Source organism: Pristis pectinata, chromosome 15 (assembly GCF_009764475.1).
Source record: "Pristis pectinata isolate sPriPec2 chromosome 15, sPriPec2.1.pri, whole genome shotgun sequence".
Lineage (NCBI taxonomy): Eukaryota > Metazoa > Chordata > Chondrichthyes > Rhinopristiformes > Pristidae > Pristis > Pristis pectinata.
The window spans coordinates 50,483,978-50,499,666 of record NC_067419.1 but is presented as its reverse complement, the minus strand read 5'-3'; the positions used below and the strand labels follow the sequence as shown (position 1 = coordinate 50,499,666).

Sequence of the window (15,689 nt, the reverse complement as noted above, 5' to 3'; positions counted from 1 at the left end):
CTAAATCTTTCCCCTTTCACCCTAAAGCCATGTCCTCTCCTACTTATCTATCCTGATCTAGGTGGAAAGAGCCTACTGGCATTAACTCTGTTTATACCCCTCATAGATTTGTAAACCTCTATCAAATCTCCCCTCATTCTCCGCTCCAAGGAATAAAGTCCTAACCTGTTCAATCTTTCCCTGTAACTCAACTCCTGAAGACCTGGCAACATTCTAGTAAATCTTCTCTGAACTCTTTCAATCTTACTGATATCCTTCCTATAGTTAGGTGACCAGAACTGCACACAATAGTCCAAATTCGGCCTCACCAGTGACTTATACAACCTTAACGTAACATCCCAACTCCTATACTTAGTACTTTGATTTATGAATGCCGGGATGCCAAAAGCCTTCTTTACAATCCCATCTACCTGTGACGCCACTTTCAGGGAATTATGTATCTGAACTCCCAGATCCCTTTGTTCCTCCGCACTCCCCAGTGCCCTACCATTTACTCTGTATGTCCTACCTTGTTTGTCCTTCCAAAATGCAACACCTCACACCTGTCTGCATTAAATTCCATCTGCCATTTTCTGGACCATTCTTCCAGTTGGTCCAGATCCCTCTGCAAGTTTTGAAGGCCTTCCTCGCTGTCCACAACACCTCCAATCTTAGTGTCATCAGCAAACTTGCTGATCCAATTTACCACATTATCATCTAGATCATTAATATAGACAACAAACAACAATGGACCCAGCACAGATCCCTGAGGCACACCACTAGTCACAGGCCTCCAGTCTGAGAAACAATCATCCACTACCACTCTCTGTCTTCTCCCACACAGCCAATTTTGAATCCAGTTTACAACCTCTCCATGGAACCTCGTGTCTGAACCTTCTGAACTAACCTCCCATGTGGGACCTCATCAAAGGCCTTACTAAAGTCCATGTAGATGACATCCACAGCCTTTCCTTCATCTACTTTCTTGGTAACCTCCTCGAAAAACTCTACAAGATTCATTAAACATGATCTACCCTGCACAAAGCCATGCTGAGTATCCTTAATCAGCCCTTGGCTGTCCAAATACTTGAATATCCGATCTCTCAGAACACCTTCCAATAATGTGCTGATGTCAGGCTCACCAGCCTGTAATTACCTGGTTTAGTTTTAGAGCCTTTTTTAAGCAACGGAACAACATGAGCTATCCTCCAGTCCTCCAGCACTGCACCTGTGGCTAAGGACATTTTACATATATCTGCCAGGGCCCCTGCAATTTCTACACTAGTCTCTCTCAAAGTCCAAGGGAATATCACGTCAGGCCCAGAGATGTATCTACCTTTATTCGCTGTAAGGCAGCAAGAACCTCCTCCTCTTTAATCCCTATATGTTCCATGACACTACTGCTTGTTTCCCTTCCTTCCATATACACTATACCAGTTTCCTGAGTAAATACTGATGCAAAAAACTGTTTAAGATCTCCCCCATCTCCTGAGGATCCACACATAGACGACCACTCTGATCTTCTAGGGGAACAATTTTGTCCCTTACTATCCTTTTACTCTTAATATACTTGTAGAAACCCTTCGGGTTTACCTTCACATTATCTGCCAGAGCAACCTCATGTCTTCTTTTTGCCTTCCTGATTTCCTTCTTTAGTATTTTCTTACTTTTTCTATATACTCTTCAAATACCTCATTTGTTCCTAGTTGCCTATACCTGCTATACACCTCTCTTTTTCTTAACCAGATCACCAATATCCCTTGAAAACCAAGACTCCCTATGTTTGTTAACTTTGCCTTTAATCCTGGCAGGAACATGCAAACTCTGCACTCTCAAAATTTCACGTATGAAGGCCTTCCACTTACTTAACACATCCTTGTGAAGGGAAGATCTTGCTTCTCAAGCCTGATAGGGTTCTTTGAGGTGGTGACCAGGAAGATTGATGAGGGTAGTGCAGTGGATGTGGTCTACATGGATTTCAGTAAGGCATTTGACAAGGTTCCACACGGTAGGCTTCTTCAGAAGGTCAAGAGGCCAAGGGATCCGGGGAAGCTTGGCTGTGTGGATTCAAAATTGGCTAGCCTGTAGAAAGCAGAGCGTTGTGGTGGAGGGAGTGCATTTGGATTGGAGGGCTGTGACTAGTCGTGTCCTGCAGGGATTGGTTCTGCGACCTCTACAATTTGTGATATTTATTAATGACTTAGATGAGGGGGTGGAAAGCTGGGTTAGCAAGTTTGCAGATGACACAAAGATTGGTGGTGTTGTGGATAGTGTGGAAGGCTGTCGAAGCTTGCAGAGGGATGTTGATAGGATGCAGAACTGGGCTGACAAGTGGCAGATGGAGTTCAATCTGGAGAATTGTGTGGTAGTACACTTTGGAAGGACAAACTCCAAGGTGGAGTACAAGGTAAATGGCAGGATTCTGGGCAGTGTAGAGGAGCAGAGGGATCTGGGGGTTCATATCCACAGATCACTGAAAGTTGCCTCGCAGATGGATAGGGTAGTTAAGAAAGCTTATGGGATGTTAGCTTTCATAAGTCGTTGGGTCGAGTTTAAGAGCCGCAAAGTGATGATGCAGCTTTACAAAACTCTGGTTAGGCCACACTTGGAGTACTGTGTCCACTTCTGGTCGCCTCATTATAGGAAGGATGTGGAAGCATTGGAAAGGCTGCAGAGGAGATTTACCAGGATGCTGCCTGGATTAGAGAGTATGGATTATGAGGAAAGACTAAAGGAGCTAGGGCTGTTCTCATTGGAGAGGAGGAGGATGAGGGGAGACATGATAGAGGTATACAAGATATTGAGAGGGATAAATAGAGCGGACAGCCAGCACCTCTTTCCCAGGGCACCAATGCTCAAAACAAAAGGACATGGCTTTAAGGTAATGGGTGGAATGTTCAAGGGAGATGTCAGAGGGAGGTTTTTCCACTCAGAGAGTGGTTGGTGCATGGAATGCGCTGCCTGGGGTGGTGGTGGTGGTGGCTGGTACATTGGACAAGTTCAAGAGATTATTAGATAAGCATATGGAGGAACTTAAGTTAGAGGGATATGTGGGAGGAAGGGGTTAGATAGTCTTAGGCATGGTTTGAAGGGTGGCACAACATGGTGGGCTGAAGGGCCTGTATTGTTCTATGGTTGCTAGAAAACAACTTATCCCAATCCACTCTTCCTGGATCCTTTCTCATTTCCACAAAATTGGCCTTTCTCCAATTTAGAACCTCAACTCGAGGACCAGACCTGTCCTTATCCATAATTAACTTGAAACTAATGACATTATGGTCACTGGACCCAAAATGCTCACCTACACATACTTCTGTCACCTGACCTGTCTGGTTCCCTAATAGGAGATCAAGTATTGCATTCTCTCCTGTTGGTACCTATACATATTGATTTAGAAAACTTTCCTGAACACATTTGACAAATTCCAAGCCATCCAGCCCTTTCACAGTGTGGGAGTCCCAGTCAATGTGGAAAGTTAAAATCCCCTACTATTACAACTTTCTGTTTCTTACATTGGTCTGCTATCTCACTACAGATTTGTTCCTCCAATTCCCTCTGACTATTGGGCGGTCTATAATACAACCCTACTAGTGTGGCCACACCTTTCCTATTCCTCAGCTCCACCCATATGGCCTCTGTAGACGAGCCCTTCGGGCTGTCCGGTCTACGCACAGCTGTGATATTTTCTCTGACTAGTAATGCCACTCCTCCCTCTTTCATCCCTCCCCCTCTATCACGTCTGAAACAACAGAACCCCAGAACATTAAGATGCCAGTCCTGCCCCTCCTGCAACCCAGTCTCACTAATAGCAATAATGTCGTAATCCCTCGTGCCAATCCACGCCCTAAGCTCATCTGCCTTACCTACAATACTTCTTGCATTGAAATAGATGCACCTGAGAACATTTCTATCATGTACAAACCTTTGATTTCTGTCTATACCTGCAGTCCTCGCATGACCTTTTTCCTCCTCCATCTCACTATCTGCTCTAACACTCTGGTTCTCCTCCCCCTGCAAATCTAGTTTAAACCCCCCGGAGCAGCACTAGCAAACCTGTCCACAAGTATGTTAGTCTCCCTCCAGTTCAGGTACAGGTAGGGTGGCCTTTGAACAGCAGGACTAGAGGAGAGGAGGCCCCTTTCTCCAACAACCCCTGGAGAGGCCACATCTGTAACATTGTGGACAGGTCTGGTCTCCCTACCTGTGGAAGAAGCACTTGTAGGGGAGGTTGACCTAATGCTTCTTGGACTGAGAAAAGTCCTCCTTCTCCGAGGAATTGAGGGGATTGTACCTGTACTCTCTAGGGTTTCCAAGAATTAGAGGGGACCTCACTGAAATCCACAAAATCATAGATCCACCCCAGTAGGGAGGAAATGTTCAGACAGGGCAGAGAGCCTCTGTGTCCAGTAACAGCTGTCCTGAGGGCACAGCCAGTAACCAGAGGTTGCAGCAGAGTGCACATTAGTGCCAGTGGCCCATTAAACAGTGTGAAAGGAGGGCTTTGAAAACACCCTGTCATTGGTCAGCAAATAACCTGACCCACTTTGTCCTAACAGTCCAGTGATGGCGGGGCAAGAACTGATGCCATATTGGTCTGAGCAGCAAGTGTGTCTCACAGCTGCTTGTGTGTCACAGGGAGGGTCTGACTGGGCTTTCTGCATCGTGCCAGTTTTGGAGATTTCAAAATACATTTCAAATAACTTTAGTTTTCTATTGTGTACTGCTAAGAAGTTGGATTATGGAATCCAGTTTTTAGGAAATAAAGTGATACATTTTAGTAGAAAGAGTAACAGAGGGCCAAGTGACTAAAAACAGTGACAGAATGGGCAGACGCAGAACCTAGCAGGGACACTTGGAGAAATAACACTGTAAACACTCAGCAGCTGTTGGGCTGATGACTTTTTAAAATCAGGGTGAGACTGCGAGACCCATGCATCATAACAGTCACTAGTAAATCCTATAATGATTCAAGAGGAGACACGAGAGATTGCTGATGCTGGCTAGTGGCCATCTTCCCTCTACACCCTGTGCTGATGCAGTCTCCACCTAAAACATTGACCACCCCTTTGCCTCCACTTTTGCTGCTCGACCCACTGAGTTCCTCTAGCCAGTTGTTTATTCCAGAGACCTTCTTTACCCAGATTGCAATTAGAATGTGGAACTGCAGGGAGTGAGGTGAATGTACGACTAGAGGACATGAGGATGAAAAGAATGGAAGGATATGCTGACAATTAGATGAAGAGTTGGAGGAATCTTGTGTCGAGTCTATTTCCGTGCTCTTGATTCAGGGGAATCTCTTCATTGCCAACAGTATTTAAATATCTGCCTTGTGTCTCAACGTTAAGAATGGAACACAGCATTAAACGCTATGTTCAAAGCACTCTCCCATGTCCATCTCTTTTGTTTATATGATTCCCAACATTCTGTCAGCTTTCTATCAGAGTTGGAGCTGTTTCATGTTAAATCTACCAAGTGTATTTCAGCCTCACCTTTTGATAATCCATGAGAAAAGTGTACTTTATTTCCCTGAGCTCTTAATATTTGGTATAAAAACAGAAAATGTTGAAAATCCTCAGCAGGCCGGAGAGAGAAACAAAGTTAATGCTTCAGGTCAATAACTCTGCATCAGTATATCTGACCTGTTGAGGGTTTTAATCATTTTCTGCTTTTATTTCAGATTTCTAGCATCTGCAGTTTTCTGATTTTCAATCTCAAATGTCTGGTATTCACTCCCTCAGTCTCTCTGTCTCTACACTTCTCTCTCTTCAAGACAATCCTAAAAAACAAATCTTTGACCACACTTTTAGTCACCAACTCTAATATCTCCTTGACAAGTTGCACCAAATTCAGTACGCTGTTACTCCTGAATGTTGTACTACATGGATGGATGCCGATTGGCCTGGACTCAATGAGCTGAATGGTCTGTTTCCTTGCTGCATCTCGCTCTCTATCTATTAAACGTGCAAAATAAATTCAAGTTCTTACTGGTTCATCTACCATTTAAGATTTTGTGTCAAGCATCTAATATCAAGATTGATTTAGGTAAAGAAGGGAAGGCGAGTGATACTGACACACAAGGCTCCTCAGCCAGCTTGTCCTGGGTGGAACTCTGCCATGTGTTGGTTACACTTGAACATTCTTCTGCTCTCCATCCTCTGCCCAGTTATTTCAACATTAGAAAGTGTATTCAACCACTTTGGACATAAGAAATTGTGAAGTAGTAAAAAAAAAAGCTTCAGGGGTGCAGATAGAGAAATCACAAGTTAGTAGATGGGTACAAGTAATGAAGAAAGGCTTACGTAATAGAACATCGAACACTACAACACAGTACAGGCCCTTCGGCCCACCATGTTATGCCAACATTTTATCCTGTTCTAAGATCTATCTAACCTTTCCCTCCCACATAGACACATGAATGATAGGGAAATGGAAGGCTAAGAGTCTTTTAAATGCCCCTAATATATCTGCCCCCACAATCTCCACTGGCAGTGTGTTCCACGCACCCACCACTGTGTAAAAAAAACTTACCTGACATCCCCCTTATACCTTCCTCCAATCATCTTAAAATTATGTCCCCTTGTGTTAGCCGTCGTCACACTGGGAAAAAGTCTCTGACTGTCCACTCGATCTGTATCTCTTATCATCTTGTACACCTCTCTCAAATCACCTCTCAACCTCCTCCTCTCCAAAGAGAAAAGCCCGAGCTCACTCAACTTATCCTCATAAGACATGCTCTCCAATCCAGGCAACATCCTGGTAAATCTCCTCTGCACCCTCTCTCAAGCTTCCACATCCTTTCTATAAAGAGGCAACCAGAACGGAACATAATATTTAGTATTTACTCAGTAAACTGGCATCATGGATATGAAAGGAAGGGAAACAAGCACTAATGTAATGGAACATATAGAGATTCAAAAGGAGGTACTTGATGCTTTACAGCGAATAAAGGTAGATAAATCCCCAGGGCCTGACAAGATATTTCCTCAGACCTTGAGAGAGACTAGTGTAGAAATTACAGGGGCCCTGACACATATATTTAAAATGTCTTCAGCCATGGGTGCAGTGCCAGAAGACTGGAAGATAGCTCGTGTTGTTCCATTGTTTAAGAAAGGCTCGAAGAGTAAACCAGGTAATTACAGGCCAGTGAGCCTGACATCAGTAGTGGGTAAATTATTGGAAGGTGTTCTGAGAGATAGGACATATAAGTATTTTAACAGCCAAGGGTTGATTAAGGATAGTCAGCATGGCTTTGTGCCTGGTAGATCGTGTTTAACGAATCTTGTGGAGTTTTTTTTGAGGAGGTCACTAAGAAAGTAGATGAAGATAAGGCTGTGGATGTTGTCTACATGGACTTTAGTAAGGCTGACAAGGTCCCACATGGGAGATTAGTTCAGAAGGTTCAGTCAATGGGTATCCATGGTAAGGTTGTAAACTGGATTCGAAACTGGCTGAGTGGGAGAAGACAGAAAGTGGTTGTGGATGGTTGTTTCTCAGATTGGAGGCCTGTGGCTAGTGGTGTGCCTCAGGGATCTGTGTTGGGGCCATTGTTGTTTGTTGTATACATCAATGATCTAGACGATAATGTGGTAAATTGGATTAGTAAATTTGTGGATGACACTAAGATTGGAGGTGTAGTGGACAGTGAGGAAGGCTTTCAAAGCTTGCAGAGGGATCTGGACCAAATGGAAAAATGGTCCAGAAAATGGCAAATGGAATTTAATGCAGACAAGTGTGAGGTGTTGCATTTTGTAAGGACAAATCAAGGGAGGACATACACAGTAAATGGTAGGGCACTGAGGAGTGCAGAAGAACAAAGGGATCTGGGAGTTCAGATACACAATTCCTTGAAAGTAGAGTCACAGGTAGACAGGGTTGTAAAAAAAAGGCTTTTGGCATCCTGGCATTTATAAATCAAAGTATTGAGTATAGGAGTTGGGATGTTATGGTGAGGTTGTACAAGTCATTGGTGAGACCAAATTTAGAATAGTGTGTGCAGTTCTGGTCGTCGAACTACAGGAAGGATGTAAGATTGAAAGAGTGCAGAGGAGATTTACAAGAATGTTGCCGGGTCTTCAGGAGTTGAGTTATAAGGAAAGATTGAGTACGTTAGGACTTTATTCCTTGGAGCAGAGAAGAATGAGGGGAGATATGATAGAGTTTTATAAAATGATGAGGGGCATAGACAGGGTTAATGCAAGTAGGCTCTTTCCACTAGATTAGGAGAGATAAGTACGAGAGGACATGGCTTTAGGGTGACAGGGGCAAGGTTTAGGGGGAACATTAGGGGGAACTTCTTCACTCAAAGAGTGGTGGGAGTGTGGAATGGGCTGCCATCTGATGTGGTAAATGCAGGCTCACTCTAAACTTTTAAAGAGTAAATTGGATAGATACATGGATGAGAGAGGTCTAGAGGGGTATGGGCTGGGGGCAGGTAAGTGGGACTAGCAGAATAATGTTTCAGCACAGACTAGAAGGGCCAAATGGCCTATTTTCTGTGCTGTAGTTTTTTTATGGTTCTATAATACTCAGTGTGGTCTGACCAGAGTTCCATAGAGCTACAAAATCACCTCACGGCTCTTGAACTCAATAGCCCAACACTCCATATGCATTCTTAACAACCCTACTGACCTGCGTGGCAACCTTGAGGGATCTATGGAAGCAGACCCCAAGATCCCTCTGTTCCTCTGCACTGGTAAGAGTCCTGCCATTAACCTTGTATTCTGCCTTCAAATTTGATCTCCCGGTGCATCACTTCACACTGATCCGGGTTGAACTCCATCTCCCACTTCTCAGCCCAGCTCTGCATTCCATCAATATCCTGCTGTAATCTACAGCAACCTTCCACACTATCCACAACACCCCCAACCTTTGTATCATCAGCAAATGTACTAACCCACCCTTCCACATCCTCATCCAAGTCATTTATAAAAATCACAAGGATAAGGGGTCCCAGAACAGATCCCTGCTGAAAACCACTGGTAACCGAGCTCCAAGCAGAATACACTCCATCTACCACCACCCTGTTTTCTATGGACAAGCCAATTCTGAATCCACACAGCCAAGTTTCCCTGGTTCCCATGCCACCTGACTTTCTGAATGAGCCTTCCATGAGGACCCTTATCAAACACCTTACTAAAATCCATGTACACCACATCCACTGTTCTACCTTCAATGTGCTTTGTCACATGCTCAAAGAATTCAATCAGGCTCATGAGGCACGACCTGCCCCTCACAAAACCATGCTGACTATCCCTAATCAGCCTATGCATTTCTAAATGCCCATAAATTCTGCCTAAGAATCTTCTCAGTAATTTGCCCACCACTGAAGTAAGCCTCACTGCTCTGTAATTCCCAGGGTAATTCCTACTCCTTTTCTTAAACAAAGGAACAAAATTTGCTACCCTTCAATCATCTGGAACTACTCCTATGGCCAGTGAGGACGCAAAGATCGTCACCAAAGGCACAGCAATCTCTTCCCTCACTTCCCGTAATAACCTTGGATATATCCCATCCAGCCCCGGTGACTTATCTATCCTAATGTTTTTCAAAAGTTCCAGCACATCCTCATTCCTCACATTGACATGCCTGAGCATATCAGTCCGTCCTACGCCATCCTCACAACCATCAAGGTCTCGCTCTCTGGTGAATACTGAAGCAAAGTATTCATTAAGGACCTCCCCTACCTCTTCCGACTCCAGGCATATGTTTCCTCTTTTATCCCCGATTGGTCCTACCCTCACTCCAGTCATCCTCTTATTATTCACATAACTGTAGAATGCCTTTGGGTTTTCCTTGATCCTACTCGCCAAGGACTTCTCATGCCCCCTTCTAGCTCTCTTAATTCCATTCTTAAACTCCTTCCTAGCTACCTTGTAACTCTCCAGAGCCCTGTCTAATCCATGCTTTCTAAAGCTCAGGTAAGCTTCTTTCTTCCTCTTGACAAGACATTCTACATCTCATGTCAACCACGGTTCCTTCACTCTACCATCCTTACCCTGCCTCAATGGGACAAACCTATCCAGAGCCTCATGCAATTGTTCTTTAAACATCATACACATTTCTGCTGTGCACTTCCGCAGAACATCTGTTCCCAATTTAAGCTCCCAAGTTCCTGCCTAATAGCATCAAAATTCCCCTTCCCCCAGATAAATACTTTCCCATACCTTCTGCTCCTACCCCTCTCCAAGGCTATGGTAAATGTCAAGGAATTATGGTCACTATCTCCAAAATGCTCTCCCATCGAGAGATCTGAAACCTGATCAGGCTCATTTCCTAGTACCAGGCCCAGTATGGCCTCTCCTATAGTCGGCCTGTCCACATACTGTGTCAGAAATCCTTCCTGTACACACCAAACTCTGTCCCTTCTATCCCCTTTACACTAAGGAGGTACAAATCAATATTAGGGAAGTTGAAATCACCCATGACGACAACCCTGTTATTTTTGCACCTCTCCAAAATCTGCTTCCTGATCTGCTCCTTGGCATCTCTGCCGTTATTGGGGGGTCTGTAGAATGCTCCCAATAGAGTGATCGCTCCCTTCCTGTTTCTGACTTCCACCCACACTGACTCAGTGGACGACTCCTCCAGGACATCCTCCCTTTCTACAGCTGTGACACTATCCCTGATCAGCAAAGCCACTCCCCCACCTCTTACCTCTGCTCCTGTCCCTTTTGAAACATCCAAACCCCAGAATATCCAGCAGCCATTCCTGCCTTTGCGACAGCCAAGTCTCTGTAATGGCCACCACTTCATAGTTCCATGTACTTACTCATACTCTAAGTTCATCAGCCTTGTTCCTGATACTTCTCGCATTAAAGTAGACACACTTGAGCCCATCCAACTGACTGCAATTTTGCCCTTTCAACTACCTATCCTTCCTCACAGTCTTTCTACACTCTGCATCTACTTGTACACTCAATGAACCAAGCTCTGCCCTATCACTCTGGTTCCCACCCCTCTGCCAAATTAGTTTAAAACCCCCCCCCCCCAACAGTTCTAGCAAACCTGCCCGCAAGAATATTGGTCCCTCTCCAGTTCAGGTGTAACCCGTCCCTTCCGTACAGGTCATACCGTCCCCAGAAGAGATCCCAATTATCATCAAATCTGAAACCCTGCACTAATTTCTCAGCCACGCATTCATCTGCCAAATCATTCTATTCTTACCCTCACTGGCACGTGGCACAGGCAGCAATCCAGAGATTACTACCCTTGAGGTCCTGCTTTTCAGCTTCCTACCTAACTCCTTATATTCCCTCTTCATCTCTTTTCCTACCTATGTCATTGGTACCAATATGTACCACAACCTCTGGCTGTTCACCTCCCCCTTCAGAATGCTATGGAGCCGATCCGGGACGCCCACAACACTGGCACCAGGGAGGCAACATACCATCCGGGAGTCTCTTTCACATCCACAGAATCTCCTGTCTACCCACCTTACTATAGAATCCCCTATCACTACGGCTCTCTTCTTCCCCCCTTCCTTTCTGCACCACATGACCAGGCCCCATGTCAGAGACCTGGTCACTGCAGCTTTCCTCTGGTAGTTCGTCCCCCCCAACAGTATCCAAAGCAGTAGACCTGTTATTGAGGGGAATGGCCTCAGGGGTACTCTGCACTACCTACTTTTCTCCATCCTTCTCCTGACAGTCATCCAGCTACCTGCCTCCTGCAGCCTCAGAGTGACTGCCTCCCTGTAGCTCTTGTCTATGTATTCATCAGTATCCCATAGGAGCCAAAGGCCATCCAGCTGCAGCTCCAGTTCCCTAACACGGTCTGCAAGGAGCTGCAGCTGGATGCACCTTCTGCAGATGTAGTTATCAGGGAAACTGGATGTCTCCCAGAACTCCCACATCTCACAAGCTGAACACACCACTGACCCTAGAGCCATTCTCACTACTCTGCACTACAGGGAACACCAAATCAAAGAAAGAAAGAAACTTATCTTCACCTCTTCTCCCCAAAGCCACTTGAACCAAAGCCTCAGCTCCCCACTCAAACACTGGCCACTCCCAAAATGGCCACTCCACTTATACCTGCCTTACCTTTATTTGCTGCTGTTAATAAGCCAATCAGCAGGTAACAATTTACAAAAGTGCCTCGTTTAGACTCTTGTGAGGTGAAACTCACAAGCTCAGGCACAGAGACTCACCTCTTTTCAAAGGTCCCACTCCAACTCCCGACTCTTGTAACCTTTCTCTCAAGGTTCTGCAAACTATTCAGTGCAACCATGTAAAGTTCTGGTTCAGCTATATCTGGAGGATGGCATCAGCTCAGGTCAGCAATGACAAGCAGGGCTGGCAACTCAGTATCCTGGGATATAGAATCTTCAAGCGAGACAGGGGGGAGGTGACATTGCACTGTTGGCCAAGGAATGCATTACTTCAGTACTGAGGGAGGATATTCCAAACGGTTTCTCAAACAGGCCATGTGGGCAGAGATTAGGACCAAAAAGGGTGTTATCACTTTGCTGGGAGTGTATTACAGACCTCCGAAGTCATCAGGAGATAGAGGAACAGATATGTAGGCAAATAGCAGAGAAATTAGATAAAAATTGCGTCATTGTACCAGAGGATTTCAATTTCCCAAATATTAATTGGGATTGCCTTAGCATAAAAGTCTCAGAGGGGGTGGAATTTTTGAGAGCTTTTTGACACAGTATGTACATAGACCATCAGAGGAAGGAGCATTACTGGACTTTATCTTGGGAAATGTTGCTGGTGACATGCAGGGAGTGTCAGTGGAGGAGCATTTTGGAGATAGTGACTATAACTCCCTATGTTTCAAAGTGGTATGGAAAAAAATAGGTATGGACCAGGAATAAAGGTTTTATTATGGGAGAAGGCCAATTTCATTAAAATTGGACAGGACCTGGCAAAGGTAGATGAGGCCAATCTACTTGCAGGTAAGTCTACAACTGCATAGTGGGAAGCACTCAAAGAATTAGCAAGAGTTCAGACCAACATGTTCCTGTGAAAGCCAGGGATAACAAGTGCAGGGTACCCTGAATGTTGAGGGATATTGAGGGTCAGATAAAAGAAAAGAAGGAAGCATATGAGAGGTATAGAGAACTAAAAACATGGAAGCCTGTCAAGAATATAAAAAGTTGGGAGGCACTTAAAAGGGAAATTAGGAAGGCGAGAGGAAATACCATGGATGGACAGGATTAAGGTAAATCTGAAGGCATTTTATAAGTATGTTAAGGGCAAAAACAAACAGGGAAAGAGTAAAGCCCATTAGGCACAGCAGGGGCAATCTGTGCATGGAGCTGGAAGGTATCGGTGAGGTCCTAAATGAATACTTTTCATCGGTATTCACAAAGGAAACACGGTTTGTAACTGGAGGATTTAGCAAAGGGAACGTGAAATCCTGGTGCAAGTCTCCATAAATAAATAGGAGGTACTCGATGCCTTGGCAGGCTGAAAGGTGGATAAACCCCCAGGGCCAGATGGGAATTATCCCAGGCTACTATGGGAGACAAGAGAAGAGATTGCTGGGGCTCTGGCTGAGATTTTTAAATCTTTGCTGGCCAAAAATTAGGTACTAGGTGACTGGAGGGCAGCAAATGTGGTTTCCCTTTTCAAGAAGGGCAGCAGGGAAAAGCCTGGTAATTGCAGACCTTTGATCCTAACATCAGTAGTAGGGATGTTATTGGTAAGGAATTCTGAGGGACAGGATTACTGATCCCTTCAAAAGGCAGGGACTGATCAAAGATAGCCAGCATAGCTTTTTCAAGGGCAGGTCTTCTCTTTCCGATCTAATTGAACTTTTTGAGGAGGTAACAATGTATATTTGTGAGCAAAGGGAAGTAGCTGTGGTTTACAGAGAGTTCGGTAAGGCCTTTGATAAGGTCCCACATGGGAAACCGATCCAAAAGGTTAGGGTTCAACAGATCCAGGGCAAGTTGGAAAATGTGATCCAAAATTGGCTTGCTGATGGGATACAGAAGGTGATGGTAGAGGGTTATTTTTGCAATTGGATGCCTGTGACTAGTAGTGCTGGGACCTTACTGTTTGTAATATATGTGAATGATTTGGACCTTCATGATGCTATGATCATTGCTCTCTAGCTAGAGACACAAGAGACTGTAGATGCTGAATACAACCTGCTGGAGGAACTCAGCAATTCAATGCTGCTCAACCTGCTGACTTCTTCCAGAGTTTGTTTTTTGTTATTCTTTCCTGGATGTTCACCCACTGAGAGGTGACCTACTTCAACCCACCCCTTATAAACCCACCAGGACCTTGGTTCCTGCTCTCCTTATAAACCCATTGAGACCCATGTCCCCATGCTCTTCTTAAAACCATTTTAAAATGTCGAGTGATGTGTTGAGCACAACATTTTGGACATTTGATTACCACTATTTATAAAGCTGCATTTCAAATCTCAACTGTCATATATTTCATTGTGAAACAACCTCCAACGTGTGAAGATTGGTGTAAAACAAAATGCATCCTTACTTCAACTTTTTTCAACCTTTCTTAAATGCTACTCCTTCCCTCAAACAATCCTCCTTCTGAAAAGAAACCAATCAACAGGACTATGGGAAAATTGTTCAACAATGTCATCTCTACACCAGTCCAGAACCAAGGTCATTCCAAGGTGCAGTCTGTGGATGATATTTGCATATACAGTTGCTCAGAGGTCCAGCTTCAAGTCATCAATTTGTTCACTGAAGCATTTGAGAAGGATGGACCTTCCATTCAACTTTCATGAGATAATCTGTCCCTATTGTACAACACTGCCCTCTGACAGTAAAGGTTCATGGTGAGACACTGGAAAATGTGGATCACTCCCCATATCTCAGGAGCAACCCCTTGATGAAATCAGGCATGGATGGTGAAATTCATCAACACCTTTAGTGAACTAGCACAGCTATTGCCGATTTATGAAAAAGGATGTTTAAAGATCCTAAAACCTGGCACAAAATCCATGTTTTATCAGGCAGCAGTAATCCCTCCCCTCCAGCATTACACAAAAAGTGCTGGAGGAACTCAGCAGGTCAGGCAGCATCCATGGAGAGAAATAAACAATCGCCGTTTCGGGCTGAGACCCTTCATCAGGACTGGAAAGTAGGAGGGCAGAAGCCAGAATAAGAAGGTGGGGGGTTAGGGTAGAAGGTGGGCTTTCCAGTCCTGATGAAGGGTCTCAGCCCAAAACGGCGACTGTTTATTTCTCTCCATGGATGCTGCCTGACCTGCTGAGTTCCTCCAGCACTTTTTGTGTAATGCTCCGGATTCCAGCATCTGCAGAATTTTTTGTGTATCCCTCCCCTCCGATGTGTTTCTGAGACCTGGGTTACCTACAGCAGACACCCAGGGCATTGAAGAGTTACACCAACACTGCGAGATCCTCCAAATCCACCAGCAAGGTTAGTGAACCAATGTTGCCATCTTCTCCTGGGCCAATGTCCATAGTATTTGAAGCCCCAATAACACCTATGGGTCTGATTGACATCAAATTCTCAAACAATCTAATCCAAAGTCCATCATGACAAGAGATTACCTGGATAAATAAAGGAAATTTTTCAAGAATGTTGTCAAAGCCTCCTTGAGAAAGTGCAACATCCTGAAGAATTCTCCTACAAACCCACTGACACCCACAGCTGCCTCGATTACAGCTCCTCCCACCCTGTCTTTTGCGAGGATGTTATCCCTTTTTCTCAATTTCTCCACCTCCGCCACATCTGCTCCCATGATGAGGCTGTCCACTCC

The 15,689-nt window shown here is 44.7% G+C and overlaps 1 protein-coding gene across 1 annotated transcript in view; it reads right to left on the bottom strand.

The window, feature by feature from the left end:
- LOC127578336 (protein arginine N-methyltransferase 8-like) overlaps positions 1 to 15,689 on the bottom strand; it is a 77,815-nt gene that overhangs the window by 60,796 nt on the left and 1,330 nt on the right. The window lies entirely within an intron of this gene.